This window comes from Tamandua tetradactyla, chromosome 18 (assembly GCF_023851605.1).
Source record: "Tamandua tetradactyla isolate mTamTet1 chromosome 18, mTamTet1.pri, whole genome shotgun sequence".
Classification (NCBI taxonomy): Eukaryota; Metazoa; Chordata; class Mammalia; order Pilosa; family Myrmecophagidae; genus Tamandua; species Tamandua tetradactyla.
In genome coordinates, this window is record NC_135344.1 from 42841450 (window position 1) to 42858241 (window position 16792).

The 16792-nt window shown below is 37.9% G+C and overlaps 1 long non-coding RNA gene across 4 annotated transcripts in view; it reads left to right on the forward strand.

Moving 5' to 3' along the window:
* Nucleotides 1-16792, forward strand: part of LOC143662626 (uncharacterized) — a 413209-nt gene that overhangs the window by 284776 nt on the left and 111641 nt on the right. Inside the window, exon 4 of one of the 4 annotated variants that reach the window (XR_013165488.1) lies at nt 4120-4237. The exons of the other annotated variants lie outside the window; for them this stretch is intronic. This is a non-coding gene — a long non-coding RNA (uncharacterized LOC143662626). Of the gene's footprint in view, nt 1-4119; nt 4238-16792 lie in introns of those variants that run through there. 4 annotated transcript variants of the gene reach the window in all.

Here is a 16792-nt window from a genome sequence, read left to right on the forward strand (position 1 = left end):
CAAACATACAGTATTGAGTATGGATTATTCTGCCTTTACAAAATGTGATTTTGATTAAAACATGGCTTTTCTAGGAGATACATCCTTTCACACCAGCACAGCTATATATGGCAGTTGAGTCTCTGAAGACACATGCAGGGTTTTTTCTTTATAGTTTAGATTCCATATTTCACTTACACATGTTTAAATATTGTGGCCATTTAACCTGGTATATGTTGAATTTTTTCCATATACAGGATGAAGCCTTCTGTTAGATTTATTTGTTCTTCTACAATATTTATGATTTTTTTTGTCCTTTTTACTTCTTCTGTTATTTTAAGAGCAATGTTTTTCACAAGATGACCTCCATTGGTGCCCACCCCGTACCTGTCATCTTCCCTTTCTTTCACATTTCTGTTCTTTTCTTCTGTGATTTAAATGTCTTCAGGTCTGTGCTCTCCATAATTTATTTGATTTTCTGCCATTTTGATTCTCATCGTGACTGCTCAGTGTGCCTTTTCAAAATCCACACTATGATTATGTGCATCGATTAGTTCTTCTCTCAGGTCTGCCAGTGCCTTTTTCATAAGTCTATTCTCATTTTTCCACTTCTCAGTCTCTTTGTGAGCTTTCTTAAAACAAAATAGTTGCTGTCTATAAATTAATAATCTTTCCTAATGTATGTGTTATTCTCTGTATTTAAGTATTCAGCAGTATACTTATTTTCTGATTTTATGCATTTTTTTTTTCCTAACCTGTGTGAGAAAGGTAGAGAGTTCCAGTCTGGTTCTGCTATGCTGAGCAGGCAGATTTTAAAATATTGTGTTTTACTTCCTGTTTGTGGAAGCTCATCTCTACTGCTCTTGGATGAGGTGGAAAAGTATGCTCTTAATGTAGCCTCAGACTTTGCCATAGTTTGTCTTTCCATTAGTTTTCTGATGCTCTTAAGTGACATGGCATAGAAAAATGTGGAGGAATATATTGGGAAAGGGAAATGACTCCCATTGTCCACCCTGGCCTTTGGCACTTGCCCCTTAACTTCTAATACTAAGGTCCCACTTATTCAGAAATGGCTTTTGTGTTTGCTTCACCATCGTCCTTTAATTTGGCCCCACTATATGGCATTTTATAGGAGTTCATTGAGGGGTGTTGCCACCATTTTCTATATTCATCCCTGATAAATATCTTCTCCCACCTACTCTCCTTTTGGACATATGGTCAAGGTTCTGGGAGAGGAGTTTGGAGGCTCGCTGTTAATTCTGTTTTCTCAGAATATCCTGATAATATTAAGAATTAAGAAATATCAAAATAAATGAATTCATTACTTAAAACCATGTCCCCTGCCCACTCCCCAGCCCTCACACATACAAAGCCGGAGATAGCTTACTACCTACATCTCCTCACACCAAGAAAGGGAGTTTCTTAAATTCAGTTTATCCAATGTAGCAAAAAGTTAAAGCTCTCAACTTTTTCTCAAAGTGAGCCCTTCTGGGGAGATTTTATATTTACGTGTAATTCATTAAATTTGTTGTCACGTTGCAGAGAGGTATCAGGGTGGGAACCTGAGGCCAAGTCTTCCAGACAAGAGCAAATTCTGGGAGGGGGCTTCTGCCTCAGAAGGAAACCCATACACTGACCTGGGCCTATGACTTTCTTCTCTTTGCATCAACTGCTGTCCTATTGGATGTCATTTTCCCCTTGCCCTTTAGAAAATGATGGTGCACATTTTCCCTGTTTTAGGAATAACCTCTTAGGTTTTTTTAATGCAATTCTCAATTTCATAATGTAATACAATATGGCTGGTGGGATGTTGTTCATGATTTGGCTCAAAAGGAAATTCTAGCAGCTGAGAAAACAGAACTAAAAACTGTGCATCAAAACAGGCTTCCTTAGCATCCCTTAAAAGCCAGAACAAACACAGATCCACCAGGATCCAGGGAGTTGGAAAGGCATTTTCTAAGCCTTTCCATTTTTTAAGCATATTTTCTAAGTGTTTCAGGATAGAAACACTCTGAAACTGAAACTCAGTAACCACATAAACAACAACAGATGGTACTGATAAAACTAATGACTTACAGTCAATTTGTTATGAATCATATAGTGGTATTTAATTGCACACATACTATGCACCTAGGTTCTTCAGGGATAAGAACATAGTCGGTGCTGAGAATAAAGATGAAATAGATAGGATGTTTCCTGCCTTTTAAAACTTATGGTGGAGTTATTGGAATAAAATATTTTTAGAGTAATTATAAAATAATGGGAATTCCTTATACATGATAAATATACAATAAATACTTTTGAAAGAAAGTGTACAGTTTTAGTAGGTGATTTTACATTACCATGCTAGTGCTGCAAAACACTATTGCAATATATGATTTCTATTATTATTGTCATCATAACAACTTCAAGGAGGAGTATTGTGTAGATTTATGTAATCAAAAATGTGTCATGGAGTAAAATGGATTTGGACTAGGACCTTGGAAACCAGATAGAATAATGATATCAAGGGCAAAGTGATATTTTGGAATGAAATGGGATATGGGATTAAAAGACTAGTTACTAGTTTTTTTTTTTGTTTTTTTTTTTTTTACTTATTAGCTATTGTGTTATTAATTTTGTTCCTCTCTGATGATGTTTCCTTATCTGTGAAACAGTGACAATAATAACAACACCTCGGTTGGTGGGTTTTGTGAGACTTTCATGAAAATGTTCATGAAAATGCTTAGAAGACACAAAAACAATCAATAAATATTTCCTAAATCTGTGTTGTCAATCTACAAGGTAAATATGTGTATGTATGTACGTGTGCATCAGCAGAGCCACCAAGGGGAGCATAGGCAGTCATAGTAACATTTATTAAAGAAGAAAAGAAGGAGCTTTCTGGATTCAGTATCATGACTATCTCTGAAGAAAGAATTCTGACCATTGAAAACCTGAGCAGATGGAAATGTTATGGGGAGAAGGGTTTGTTAGAGGACAGCAATGTTGACTTTGATCTCCTTTCTGTCCCGTTTTGGTGGTTCTTTCTCATTCCTCAGACCCTATAATGAATACTCTGAGTGGCCTGGTCCCTCTTGAGTGTGCTCTATTTTGCTAATCGAACCTGGGACCCTAGTATGCATGTTGTCAGTGATCTGCTTTCATGGGGTACTGTACTCCTTTCTCACATCTTACATGTTTGCAGCTTTCCTTGAATTTGAATGATAAACTTTTATCCAGGGTACCATGAAGTGAGATACTAGCTTGGGAATGTCCTATGGGGAGGTAGGAGTTACTGGCAGATTTGGAGGGTGAAAAGGTAAGTGGCTGTGTCTCCCCAGTACCTCTGATACTCATACAGACATGTTTTTCTTTGTCTAAACTACAGTAAACTTTGTCGTCAAGGAGGGAGAGCGTTGGAGGCTCATGTCAGTGTACATGACAGCATCTTCTTTCTTTACTGGCTTTCATTGTCTTCCAGCAGCTTTTTCCCTGTGGCTTTCTCTATAAGGCCTACAGAAACAAGACTAAAACCCATTCTGATTCAGTTGGCCACAACTTAATTAAAAACAGCATCTTCAAAAGGTTCTATTTACAGTGGGTTCACAGCTATAGGACTGGTTAAGATTAAAAACATTTTTCCTGGGGGTGCATAACTCTAGGCTATCACATTGCTCATGAAGAGGTTTGGGCTAATGACTGAAGTCCTCTTGCCATGTAGATTTCTGTGTGTGTGTGTGTGTGTGTGTGTGTGTGTGTGTTTCCAACATACTAAAATCCTCTAAGTTACTGCTCTCCTCCTGACACAAACATTCACCATCTCACAAAAGTTTTCATGGATAGGGCAATGATAATTATTTTAGGTTTGAGGCAATATATCATGGCAATGTAAAAAGAGGGATCAGTGTTTGATAAAACATAACCATTATGACATTCTAGGGGTGGGTGTAGACATATCCTTCGAAGAACACTGTGATCTTTTTGGAAAAATAATTTAGTAGGGCTGGATCATCCTAATATGATGGTGGTAGTAATAAGCAATATTCTGCTGTGTATCTGCTTGGCAGAGTTCTCAGTGCTTAAAAGTATACATTACCTGGTCTACTTGCATCACAACTTTATGACATAGGTACAACCACTGTCATTTTCATTTTACAGGTGAGGAAACTGACAAAGAGACTAAGTGACTTGCACAAGGTCACATGCCTGTAAGTATGAGAGACAGGATTTGAACCTGTGCAACAAGGCTACAGAGGCTGTCCTCATAAATATTAGGCTATAGCATCTTCCTGTATTTGCTTGAGATAATGTGCAATCAAAGTAAAGTGTTGTCTTCCTTGGGTAGTTCCGGTCCCTTCTGAATTTTGGGTTTATCCAGTAAGTTTCAAAGCACTGTGGGAAAGAGAAGCTTAGAAGGGTATTGGGTAACTTGATAGCAGGCAGGGCCTAAGAAAGATCCCTCTTTCTGGGACTCCCACATATTCAAGAGCCACCAAGAGCAATGTTTCCTAGAGTTACAGCCAAGAGAAGTTAAGCACTGCCTGGGGTCTTGGAAAATCCGGCAATGATGTGTCTGTGCAAACGCTGAAGAGTGGCTCAGATTTTTCTTTTTAAATATTAAAGAGAAATAGGACTCCAGATACCTGAAGTCTAGGGACTCTCAAATTATATTATGCTTTATTTAGCATGTATAAAAATAAAATCCTAAGTCTTTGATAAGAGCAAAGTAGTATTCTTTGCCAAATTGAAATCTGATCTAAAACCCTGAAAGTTTGCTCAGCTCTGAATCCGGCAAGTGCAACTCCTCTCACCTGCAGATTTTGTCATAGGCTAGTATTTGAGGATGGCAAAGCCATGGCCACACTTGTCTGCCTGACTCAACGTGTTGTCACATGTTCTTGATGGTTCTCTCTGAGCCCCATTTGGGGTCTGTGACTTTTATTATGCATCTTATAACATCTTGAAGCTTTTCCCACATAAAAGTGTACTACTCTTTATTAAAATGACCTGTAGGTAACTTACTTCTCTGCTAGACTTCAGTATCTTTGAGAAGAAGAACTGCTTTGGTCATCTTTAGATCCCTAGAACCTGCACTATGTCTCACACCTAATGGTTAATAAATATGAATGTAACTGAATCAACATGAACTGCAAGTAGGATTACACTCACTTTGGTATATTACCCACAAGGGATAATTCTTCAAAATGACCAAAGTGAAAATAAGAATCCACAATTTAGGGTCACTTTTATACTTTCTGGTTGACAGTTCGAATATGCCAGACTTACTGCAATATTTAAGTCTTCCAAGGCACAGCACATGGAATTACAGAATTTTGGAGCTTAATGATTTTGTACAAGTGATCTGTCCCAAGCCATTTACTTGCCAGATGATGTAGTTGACTTGAAGCTCTGAAGAAACTTGCCTGTTAACCTTGACAGAGTAAGCTGTGGAACTCACATCTTCTATATCTTAATTAATGGCTGAATCACCTGTCCATGCAGACAGGCAATTGTGCCTCTTTCTCCCTTCATTCTCAAGGAGGGTATTGGGGAATCACTACAAAGATTAATTTCCACCTCTGTGCTTCCTTTTTTTCTTCCATCATCTTATAACTTCCCTGCTAAAACTTCTCCAGATTAGAGATAGGCAGTGGTTGTGTATACAAGAAGCCTTCCCAGAAATCCTCATTTAGTTCCTGGTTGCTTAGTGAGACCATCTCTCTTTTTCTCGGTCCACACACTCAGCTGATTGACTGGTGCAGGTGCCTCACGCCTATTGGCAGTGCTTTAAGTTTTCTCAACCTCAGTTTCCTTGGGAGTAGTGCAAGACTAGTGACATCTTCCCTGTGTTTTTCACAAGATATGTTCTGGTGATAACAAGGCCAAAATTGTATGAATAGATTAGAAAATTGAAAAGAATACCCAGGTTACTTTTCTTGCTGTCATGTTTATATATATATATTTCTCTTTGATTTGGGTTTCTAAAGCTCAGATCTTTTCTTTCAGTGGTCAAGGAGAGATGGACAACCACCTTCCTGTGCCCTTCCTGTGGCTCCTGGTCCATGGGAGCACACAGTCTGGCTTGAGAGCCTTGCCTGAGGTATGGCTCACATGCCACAATTCTGAGTGCCTTGCTAAGCCCTACATGGAGATAGCAAAAGTGCTCTACTAGAAAGGGCTGCAATTCCTAATTCTTGCTGGAGGAATTTTAGAGAGAAAAATGAAAGGATAAAATAAGCTTATACCAGTTTTTATGAAAACAAAATTGATTAAAAATTCTCCCAAGAGACTGCATCATACCCTTTCTTCCTAATAATAAAACTGTTACATTTGGTTCAGATAGGAGAAAGAAATAGCTAAAACAAAGGATAACCAGGATTTTAAGCATTCTGTAAGCCAAGTTTGCAAATAAATGTTAGAGGGAATCGAATGTGTTTACTTGAGAAAAGATAAGACTTGGGAGAAAGCGAGAGTCATCTACAAATACTTCAAAGGATTTGAAATTGAAGAAAGAATATCAGTGTTATTCCAGAAACCAGGACTTGGAACCTGTGGAGATACTTGTTCAACTAAGCAGTCACTCCTACCTGAAACCATTGGCCCAATTTTTGGCTGTGGCCAAGGTTTGGCCTGGCATCCACTGCAGAGCAGGGATGTGTGGAGACAGTAAATAGAGGCACAGGGAGGCCAAGTTTAAGTTCAATGTAAGAGAGAGCAAAAGCTGTAGAGTCAAACACACCTGGATTTGAATGTCTTTCTCTCAGTTAATGGCTAAGGGGACTTGAAAATATTATTTCACCTCTTTGAGGTACTAACCCATAAAATGGAGATAACACTTAATATTTAAGATTGTGACAATTAAACAAAATGATATATGCAAGCTCTTTGCATATAAGGAATATAGCTATTCCTTAAAGAATACCTTCTATGGTCATCTTTTTATTCAAGCCTTCCTAAGGTTGTTCATTGTAGATATGATTGTGCACTATGTGCTAATGAAATAACTGATGGTCCAGGAGGATGAGTAAATTGCCAAATGTTACGGAGCTAGTAAATGATGTTACTAGGGTTGGAGTGGAGGCTCATCCTCTCAGCTATCTGAAAGTAGGATCTACCTTTTCTAGATCTCCATGCTGCCTCTCAGTGAGAGAAATACTTTCATGGGCAAATAAACTGAAAAGCTGTATTTCACTCTCATGGCCAGACATGACTCATTGTACATGCCACTCTACCTGGCATATGGAGAAGATACATCTGGTCAGTCAGTCTAGCTCTCTCAAAATTCAGGGGGTGCCATCATCAGGTAACCTCTAACCCATTCTGTATTTAACTGCAAGCATAGCTCATTGTGCTTGGCTCTATTGTGCTTCACAGATATTGCATTTTTATGAATTGAAGGTTTGTGGCAACCCAGCATTAAGCAACTTTATTGGTGACATTTTTCCAACAATATGTTCCTGCTCATGTTTCTGTGTCACATTTTGGTGATTCTTGCAATATGTCAAACTTTTCATTATTGTTGTTTCTTTTATGGTGACCTATGATCTCTGATGTCACTATTGAAATTGTTTTGGGACATCATGAACCATGCCCATATAAGGAGGCAAACTTATCTGATTAATGTTATATGTATCCTGATGGTCAGTCCTCCTTGTCTCTCTGTTTCCTCTGGCCTCTCTATTCACTGAGACACAAGAAGTTTGTAATGAGGCCAGTTAATAACTGTACAATGGCTTCTAAGTGTTTAAGTGAAAGGGGAATCACTCATCTCTCATTTTAAATCAAAAGCTAGAAATGATTAAGCTTAGTTGAGGAAGGCATGTCAAAAACCAAGATAGGCTGATAGCCAGCCCTCTTGTGCCTAACAGTTAGCCAAGCTGTGAATGCAAAGGGAAAGTTCTTGAAGGAAATCAAAGTGCTAATATAGTGAACAGACACATGATAAAAAAGCAAAACAGCCTTATTGTTGATATGGAGAAAGTTTTAGTGGTCTGGACAGAAGATCAAAGTAGCTACAACATTCTCTAATGTTGAAACCTAATCCAGAACAAGGGCCTACTTTCTTCAATTCTATGAAGGCTAAGAAAGGTGAGCATGCTGTAGAAGACAATTTGAAGCTAGCAGAATTTGGTTCATGAGGTTTAAGGAAAGAGCCATCACCATAACATAAAAGTACAAGATGAAGCAGTAAATACTGATGTAAAAGCTTCAACAAGTTATGCAGGAGAGTTAGCTAAGAAAATTGATGAAGGTACCTACACTAAACAACATTTTTCAATGTAGATGAAACAGCCTTATATTGTAAAAAGATGCCATCTAGGCCTTTCATAGCTAGAGAGGTAAAGTCAATTTTTGGCTTCAGAGCTTCAAAGGACATGCTAAGTTTCTTGTTAGAGACTAATACAGCTGGTGACTTGAAGGTGAAGCTAATGCCTATTTACCATTCTGAATATCCTTGATCGGGCCCTTCAGAATTATGCTAAATCTACTCTGTTTGTGCTCTATAAATGGAATAACAATGTCTGAATGACAACACATCTATTTACATCACGGTTTACTGAATATTTTAAGTCCAATATTGAAACCTAGAGCTTGGGAAAAAAATCTCTTTCAAAATATAACTGCTTGTGGACAGTGCACCTGGTCATCCAAGAGCTCTGATGGAAGTGTACAATGAGATGAATGTTGTTTTCAAGCTGCTAACACAACATCCATTCTGCAGCCCATGGATCTAGGAGTCACTTTGACTTTCAAGTCTTATTATTTGAGAAGTACATTTCATAAGCTACAGCTGCCATAGATAGTGGTTCCTCTGTTGGATCTGGGAAAAGTCAACTGAAAACTTTTTGGAAAGGATATACCATTCTAGATGCCATTAAGAACATTCATAATTGATGGGAGAAGGTCAAAATATCAACATTACCAGGAATTTGGGAGAAGTTGATTCCAGACCTCATGAATGACATTGAGGGGTTCAAGACTTCAGTGAAGGAAGTAACTGCAGATGTCATAGAAATAGGAAGAGAACTAGAATTAGAAGGAGAGCCTGAAGATGTGACTGAATTGCAGTGATCCCATGATAACACTTGTATAGATAAAGAGTTATTTCTTATGGATGAGTAAAGAAAGTGGTTTCTTGAGATGGAATCTATTTCTGGCAAAGATGCTGTGAACATTGTTGAAATGACATCAAAGGAATTAGATTACAAAACCTCAGTTGATAAAGCAGCATCAGGGTTATAGAGGATTGACTCCAACTTTGAAACAGGTTCTACAGTGGGTGAAATACTATCAAGCAACATTGCATATTATAGAAAAATCTTTCATGAAAGGAAGAGTCAATCGATGCAGCTTTATCATTGTGTTATTTTAAAAAATTGCTACAGCCACCCCAAGTTTCAGCAACCACCACTCTGGCCAGTCAGCAGTCATTGACTATGAGACAAGACCATCTACTAGTAGAGTAATTATGATTCATTGAAGGTCAGGTGATGATTAATATTTTTAGTAGTAAAGTAGATTTAAATTAACGTACATACAGACTACATTATAGTATAAGCACAGCTTTTATATGCACTGAGAAATAAAAAAAAATTGGGGCAAATTTCTTTATTGCTATATTCACTTTATTGTGATGGTCTGGAACTCAGCCTGCAATATCTCTTAGGTATGCCTGTAATTGGATGCGCTTTTCTTTGATCCAAGGAAATACTCATTGACAGCTGACTCTCATAGGATTTGCCTGACCTGGAATGAGAACCATAAGCTTCTGATTCAATGTTAACCTTTAATTTGTGGAGCTACAAAACTGGGATTTGATGATTATTTCATTTACTCTTTCATTCAGTTGATATAAGGACTGAACAGGTAGCCCTTACAGAGCATGATTCAAAGGGCATCAGAAAAGCCCTTACCTACCCAATTCAGAGTGCCCTCTTCTCACCCACCCACCCCTTCAGGCACACTTTGAGTCTAGCCCTTCCCAGCAGGTCTCTTTTAACAAGCAAACACCCCTAAAAAGGGAAGCACTCTTTTATCTATAAGTCACTTGCCCTGTTGATGTCAGATAGCTTTCCTATGAAGCAAGATTGATGAAGCTGCATAAGGGGAGTAGGACACCCTTTCAGTTGGGAAAAGAATAGAAGAAAAAAATTGCACATGATATATTTGATTTGCACTTTATTTAACTGTAAAATTTCAAAATTTGACCAAGTACTTCGCAAGCTACTCAGTGTTTTGAGTCCTATAAGCTTTGTATTTTATGTGCTTCCCTTCCCCATTCTTTGTTCTCCCTCCTTCACTGTCTCTCTCTCTCTCTCACTTGCAGCTTGAAAATTCTGGTTAGCCTTGGTTTAGGGTAGATGTCCTGGTTTATCGCCAGTAACCACACTCCCCATTCTGAGGTACTGGAACACTTCCTCAAAACAGAGAGTGCAAGGAATAACAATTAGGTTTCAAGCTGCATTTAATGTTGAAGTATGAGACTACAAATTGATCTTAGATCTCTTCGGTCAAGCATGACCTCACCTTTGACTCCTGCAGAAACTGCTGTGGTGCCAGAGCAGTAGCTGTGCAATAGTGCAACCAATAAAGAGGGATGGAGGGGCTCATATTCTCTAAAGCAGAGAAAAATAGAAAAACTGCCAACAATTATTCTGCATTAGAAGTACCTGCTCCTGGAAAGGCAGCCCCGAACCCATTATGGTAGTGTACACCTCTGCCTACAAATGATGGAAATTCATAGACCTTTTGCATTATAACCTAGCTCTTTTCATTGGAGAATACAGAGGCTGATATATTCCAATACCTGACACAAAAACATCTAGCAAGATGGGTGTTCAATGGTGAATAATAACCTGTATTTATCTGTTTAGCAAATCTATATGTAATATATATTTTTTTAAATCTCTTGTACAAAGGAGAAGATCAAACATTTCACATTATGTCATTGATTCTCAGATAGCTTCCGTGAGGTGAGAGAGTGGTATTGTTGCTTCATTAGAGACAGGATGAAATAAAATCCAAAGAGAGTATGGATATGTCCTGGAGTTAGGTAATTTGTCATTGACAAAATTGAGAAGCAAATGCAATGGAGTAAAAGGAGAGTATATTTCTAAAAAAAAAAAAAAGAAAGAAAAAAAGAGAAGAAGCAGAAAGATAGGAAGAGGGGAAAAATGATATCAAAAGAGCATTTCCTCCCAAGTTGTCAATGAAACTTAAGCATAATTTAAAATGTATGAAAATCAAGGATGATCAAGGAGCAAAAGAATAAGATGTTGATTTCAAATCCCTTTGTTGTAAAATAATTGTGGCTCTGTTTGCAAAGTTGCTTTCTGAGCACCGAAATATCACAAATCCAGAATTAGCAATGTAAGGATTCACCTTTATATTTTCATTTTTAATGTTAAAATAAGGTATAATCTATAAAGTAGAGTAAATAAATACCCTTTGTTTCTTCCCAAACGTCAGCTTTTATGATACAATTTCACACCCAATAGGAAAAAGCAATATCAGATCTTTCCCAAAATTTCAAGAATTTAAATGAATATATCAGCCCTTGCAGCCTGGCTTCCCCATACCGCCTGCTATTCCAGGATTAACTGCTGTGTGGCGTCCGTCCCCTTCAAATGAACAGACTCTGGCTTCCTCCAGCTCCTACTCCTCTGCCTTGTTGTTTGAAAATGGTTCTCTCTGCTGTCACTGTAACAAACGGTTCTAATTGCTAGGTTGACTGTTATGGTGGAAATTGCAGCAGTCCACAGTTGACGCCTTTCACTCTGCTTTAGTAATGACTAGGAGAGTCAAACTGCCCCTTTCCTGACAGAAGGAAGAAGATAATCTTAAAAACAAAAATAATGATAAATAATAAATCCTTTTTAAAGAAGCAGAAAACAAACACACTTTCACAATGGTTGCAGTCTATTCTCTTTGTAGTACATTAGCCCTCAGGAAGGGATGGAAGTTCATAGATGTGTTTCCTTGTGTCCTTTGTGGTGATGATGGTGGTGGTCATGTTTGGTTTTGTCTGTGAAGTAATGCATGGTAGGTAATGATTTGGAATTGTAAACTTTCCAATTTATTTTCATGGCAATCTCTGAGATGTGTCCCTGGAGGAAGGCAAACAATTGCAGTTTTAGAGCTGAATTGGCCTCTCTCTGTCTCTCTCTCTTTCTTTCTCTCTCTTTTTCTTCCTTCTTACATTAGAACACATGCAATCTCCTTTTGCATAGGATTATAAAATTCCAAAATTCTAATAAAGTGCTAGAGGAGTATGCGATGGGCTGAGAGGGTCAATGTGTTATTGATGAAACACTCCATGATGGGAGACGGAAAAATGAGAGCAGTTATTGTCAGATTTTACTGCCCAGACAGAATTCAGGTTACAAAAGGCAATCCCTAATTTGGGAATTTAATCAGATAGCAAGCACCAAGGACAGCAGCTGCTGTTACATTAGCTTGGATAAAATTATAGGGCCTATCAATCCTCATGCTTCAGGGCATAAGCTGATCACCAGCTGAGGTCAGGAGGAAATTTCCCCAATGGCAGACACTGCACACTTATATCCATTATATGAGATTTAACTCCTACCCTTAAAGCATCTGGTGTTATTTATTATCAAATAAACACAAACATGCAGCATGTACTCATACTGGTACATATGTGTGTACACACAGGAAACTAGATAGACACAGAAGTGAATATTGGTCTCAACACTGAAGTTTTACATGAAATCATAATGGGCCAAAAGAAAACCTTCTTTTCATAGTCTGCTACACTTAAAGATTCCTTTTCTCTTAAATCTTTGTCATATCCCTGTTGCTTATTTTCCATGCATGCAGTGTCACCAAATATTCACATTAATGTATATGAAAATTAGCAGCTGAAAATGACAGAAGTTTATTATCTCACTGCAGCTGTGGGGCAGGGGTCTTGGTAGGAGTTAGCTGGATCATCTGCTCAGGGGCTCACCAAGCTGCAAGGTGTGGCCTGGACCTAGACTTCCATCTGAGACTTGGGGTCCTCTTCCAGCTCATTGGTTGTTAGCAGAATTAATTTCCCAGTTATGGGACTGGGGTCCCTGTTTTCTTACTCATCGCCTAGGGGCTGTCTGCTCTTCCTTGCCATGTGAACCACCCCTTTGGCAATTCACAATATAGATGTTTGTTTGCTTCCAGGCCAGAAGGAGTGTGTCTATTTGACTTTTTCTCCCTCTCCAATCTACCAGCACAGACTTTTAAACAATGCAAACTAACCAATGGAATGACTGTTCCAGCATATTCACAGATTCATCCCACACTCAAGGGAAGAAACTTATGCAGGGTATATACATCAAGGGGAGGAAATTTGTGGGTCATCTTAGAATTCTGCCTACCACTAGGCTCTAGTGAAAACTGGCAAGATTGATATTTGTAGCACAGGTCTGCTTAATTTGGCTGACTCTACAGGACTAAAAAAAAAGCAACTATTAAATGGGAATGGTCATTAATTTATTCTGTTATTTCTATTGATAATTGTCCATCAGGGAGTGATAGATCCTTAGCAAATTTATGAGTATAACCATATAAGTAGAATGCTGGCTAGGAAATTGGAGGTCACCTAGTTCAATCCTCTCTACATTGCATATAAAGAAACTTAGACAGAACAAAATTAGCTAGTTTGACTAAGTTGGCACTGCCATTTAAAACCAGGATGAGAATCTGTATCTCCAGCCTCCTAAACACATTACATATTTGCCTTTGATCCACCAGGCCCTTTGCCCACTTGAGGGTATTTATTTGCACTTCTGTAGATACCCCAGTGCCCCAGTTTTCTGTGCATTTTCATGCAACAAAACTGCTTCTTTTGAATGATAATTAACTCACTCACACTGAGCTTTCAGAGACTAAGTGTATTTTGAGGATGACTTCTTAACCTTACCTTGGGAGTAGCATTTTCACAAAAATAAGTGCATTAAACTAAAAAAGAAAAATAAAACTCTTAACATAGAATTCCATGTGAGAGAGAGCCAGTAGGAGAAAGGAGAGCTTGTTTGTGTGTGTGTGTGTGTGTGTGTGTGTGTGTGTGCGTGTGTGCAGACACACACACAGAAAAGATCTGGACTGTTGTTCCTAATAGCAAAGCAGATGATTTCCTCTTTGGGGTCAATTATCTAATAAAAGTATGACTGAACATGGAAATATAGGGAACTTTTCCTTTCTTAATTAATCATGCAGTGGGTTCTCCATTTCCATAAGCTTTTTTTTATCATCAACCTTCTCTTAAACTAACTTCTCATTGTCTAATGAATGACTAGCAATCTGGGGGAAGTTCATGAAAGTTCTCTTGCTATGAACAACTGTCAAGATAGAGAACCCCTAAGGCAGGAGGTACTCTGGTAGCTAGAGAATCTTGGAATTTGCAGATAAAATGCTGAAACTTATCCTAGATTTAGTAAAATAATAACAGTTACAGCATCACAACAGCTTTTTGCACAATGCTCTCTCTTTAGGTGCCTATAATGAATCAGCTTTTTGATTAAATAAACATCTACCAGTGATTGAGATTGAGAATGGAAGTAGGCCATCTTGGTGAAAGACAACTGAAAATGGACTTGCTCAAGACAGAGTTTTATGAAACAGATGGGTGCTGAGTGTTTGTATCTGATGCTTTCACTATGACCACGGTTCACATTTTAATCATTTGTGACTGAACAGAGTGAGAAGGAGAAGAAAAACAGTCCCTCAGAATCTTTATTAAGAAGCATAATTCTGGGTGGGCCATGGTGGTTGCCCATGTAAAAAAAAAAAAAGAAGCATAATTCTGTGGCTTGGGTGGCACTGTAAATGTGCCTGTGAATTCCATAAAGTCAGTGTTTCTAAAATACGCATGTCCTCCACCTAAAACGTACCATAGTCTTAAGATATGTGCCAATCAAACTTTATGTGTTCAGCATGAATTAGTCATCCTCATATTAGACAGGGAAAGATGTCACTTCATTTGAGCTATAAGGAAAAATCCTCATACCTCTTAAGAAATGTCAACGTTTCAAACAAAATATTGTTGCAATCTGAAAATGAACCATTTTCTCATCCAGTAGTCATGCTTTTCTACATTTTCAAACAACTGTCTTGATTTCAGATTTGTCCTCATACGAAAAAATATATATATATTTCTTCATAAATATCATCTTCCTGGTCCTACTGTCTGACTAACCAAATCCCACCTGATCTTTCAATATGGAGCCTATCTTCTGCTTTCTATATCAAGATTTTCTATATCAAGATTGTCTAGCTCAAAACAATTCCTGCACTTTCTGAACTCACAGGGCCTATTTTGGGGGGAATTTATTTTAACACATAACCATTTTTATCTCTGTTCCTTTCAGTAAGTCTTATTTCCAAATAGATTGCCAAATTCATTGAAAATAGGACCTTTGTCCACAAAATTTAAGTTCCTCCCACAAGAACTAGCATAGTGCTGAAGAGAATAAAGCCTTGCAAAATTGGAAAATTAAACAAAAATAGAAAAAAATATATCAAGTGAACATTGATCTTTTCAGAATAAACATATTAATTTTGTCATTCTTATTTTTTGTGTGTCTCAATTGCACTTATTAGCATTTTTGTTGTTTGCTTTGTTTGGCAAAAGTGCCTGGATTTATTTAACATTGGCAACTTGAAATACATTTGGTAGGGGCTAATTGCCACACAATTCTTGTTCGGGCAGATGTATATTAAAAAAATATATACATTAAAAAAAAGATAAGGTAGGGAGATCTAGGTAAAGTTTATGCCTTCCAGCTTATTTGGCTGTCAAATCAACCTCTTGCCTCTTCTCTAAGACAAAAAACTCAAAAAGATTTGCATATTTACTCCTAAGAATTGCTATAAAATGACACCGTCAACATAATCACATTTTAAAACAGACTGAGGAATTCACTATATAAAAGGATTTTACTGTCAATCCTCTCTGAAGTCAATAATCATATTGTAATGTGTTTTATCCTGGGATTTCATATGTCAGTTAATTAAGGTGAGGCACACCTATAGAAAGCAGCCAACTAGATATGTTTTCCATTTGCATGTCTTCCCAGCATGTCAGCAACCAATAGCTTGGCCAGATCTCCAGTCACATACACCTTAAGTTTTAATGGTTACCATGGCAATGAAAAAAAAAAAGGCATTACAAAATGCACAAGCTGTTAACATGTTGCAGAAGCCAAAAGAAAGAGCTAAGAATAAACTTCAGCACATTCCAGATCCACCAAACTAGAAGAAAACTGCTGTTAAACCAACGTCATGTCCCAGTTAAGTAGCTCATTAATCTGTAGCTGAAACTGTGTATCACTCTGAGCTCCTCATCAACTGGAGCCGAGGCCATCTCCGCTATGAGAACATGCATGAGTGTGTCAGAGTGAACAGGGGTGTATATTTGGGGGGGAGTGGGGGTGCAGGGAGAAAGAGATAGAAAAAGAATAAACAGTCTGCAAATTGAGTCTCAGTTCCTTCATCAACAAGAAAGAAAATGTTCATGTTTTCCAACAGGGATGACAGACAAGAGAATTTAGCTGAATCTAATTTAGATAAATTTAAATTTTATTGGGAGAGTAAATCATTATATGCATAGACAAGATGAACACTTCATTCACTTTGGGCTTTTCAGCCAGAACCCAGATATTTGGGCTGCAAGGAAACAAAAAATATAGACCCATCTAATCTCATGCTGGAAAAAAGTGCTGCTCACCAAGCATCTCCTCAGAAGGGAACCTGCCTACATATTGATGTGGTTTCCAGAGTAAAGAAAGAAGAAAAAGAATATCCTTAGTTTGGGGATATGAAACCACCCAGGAAT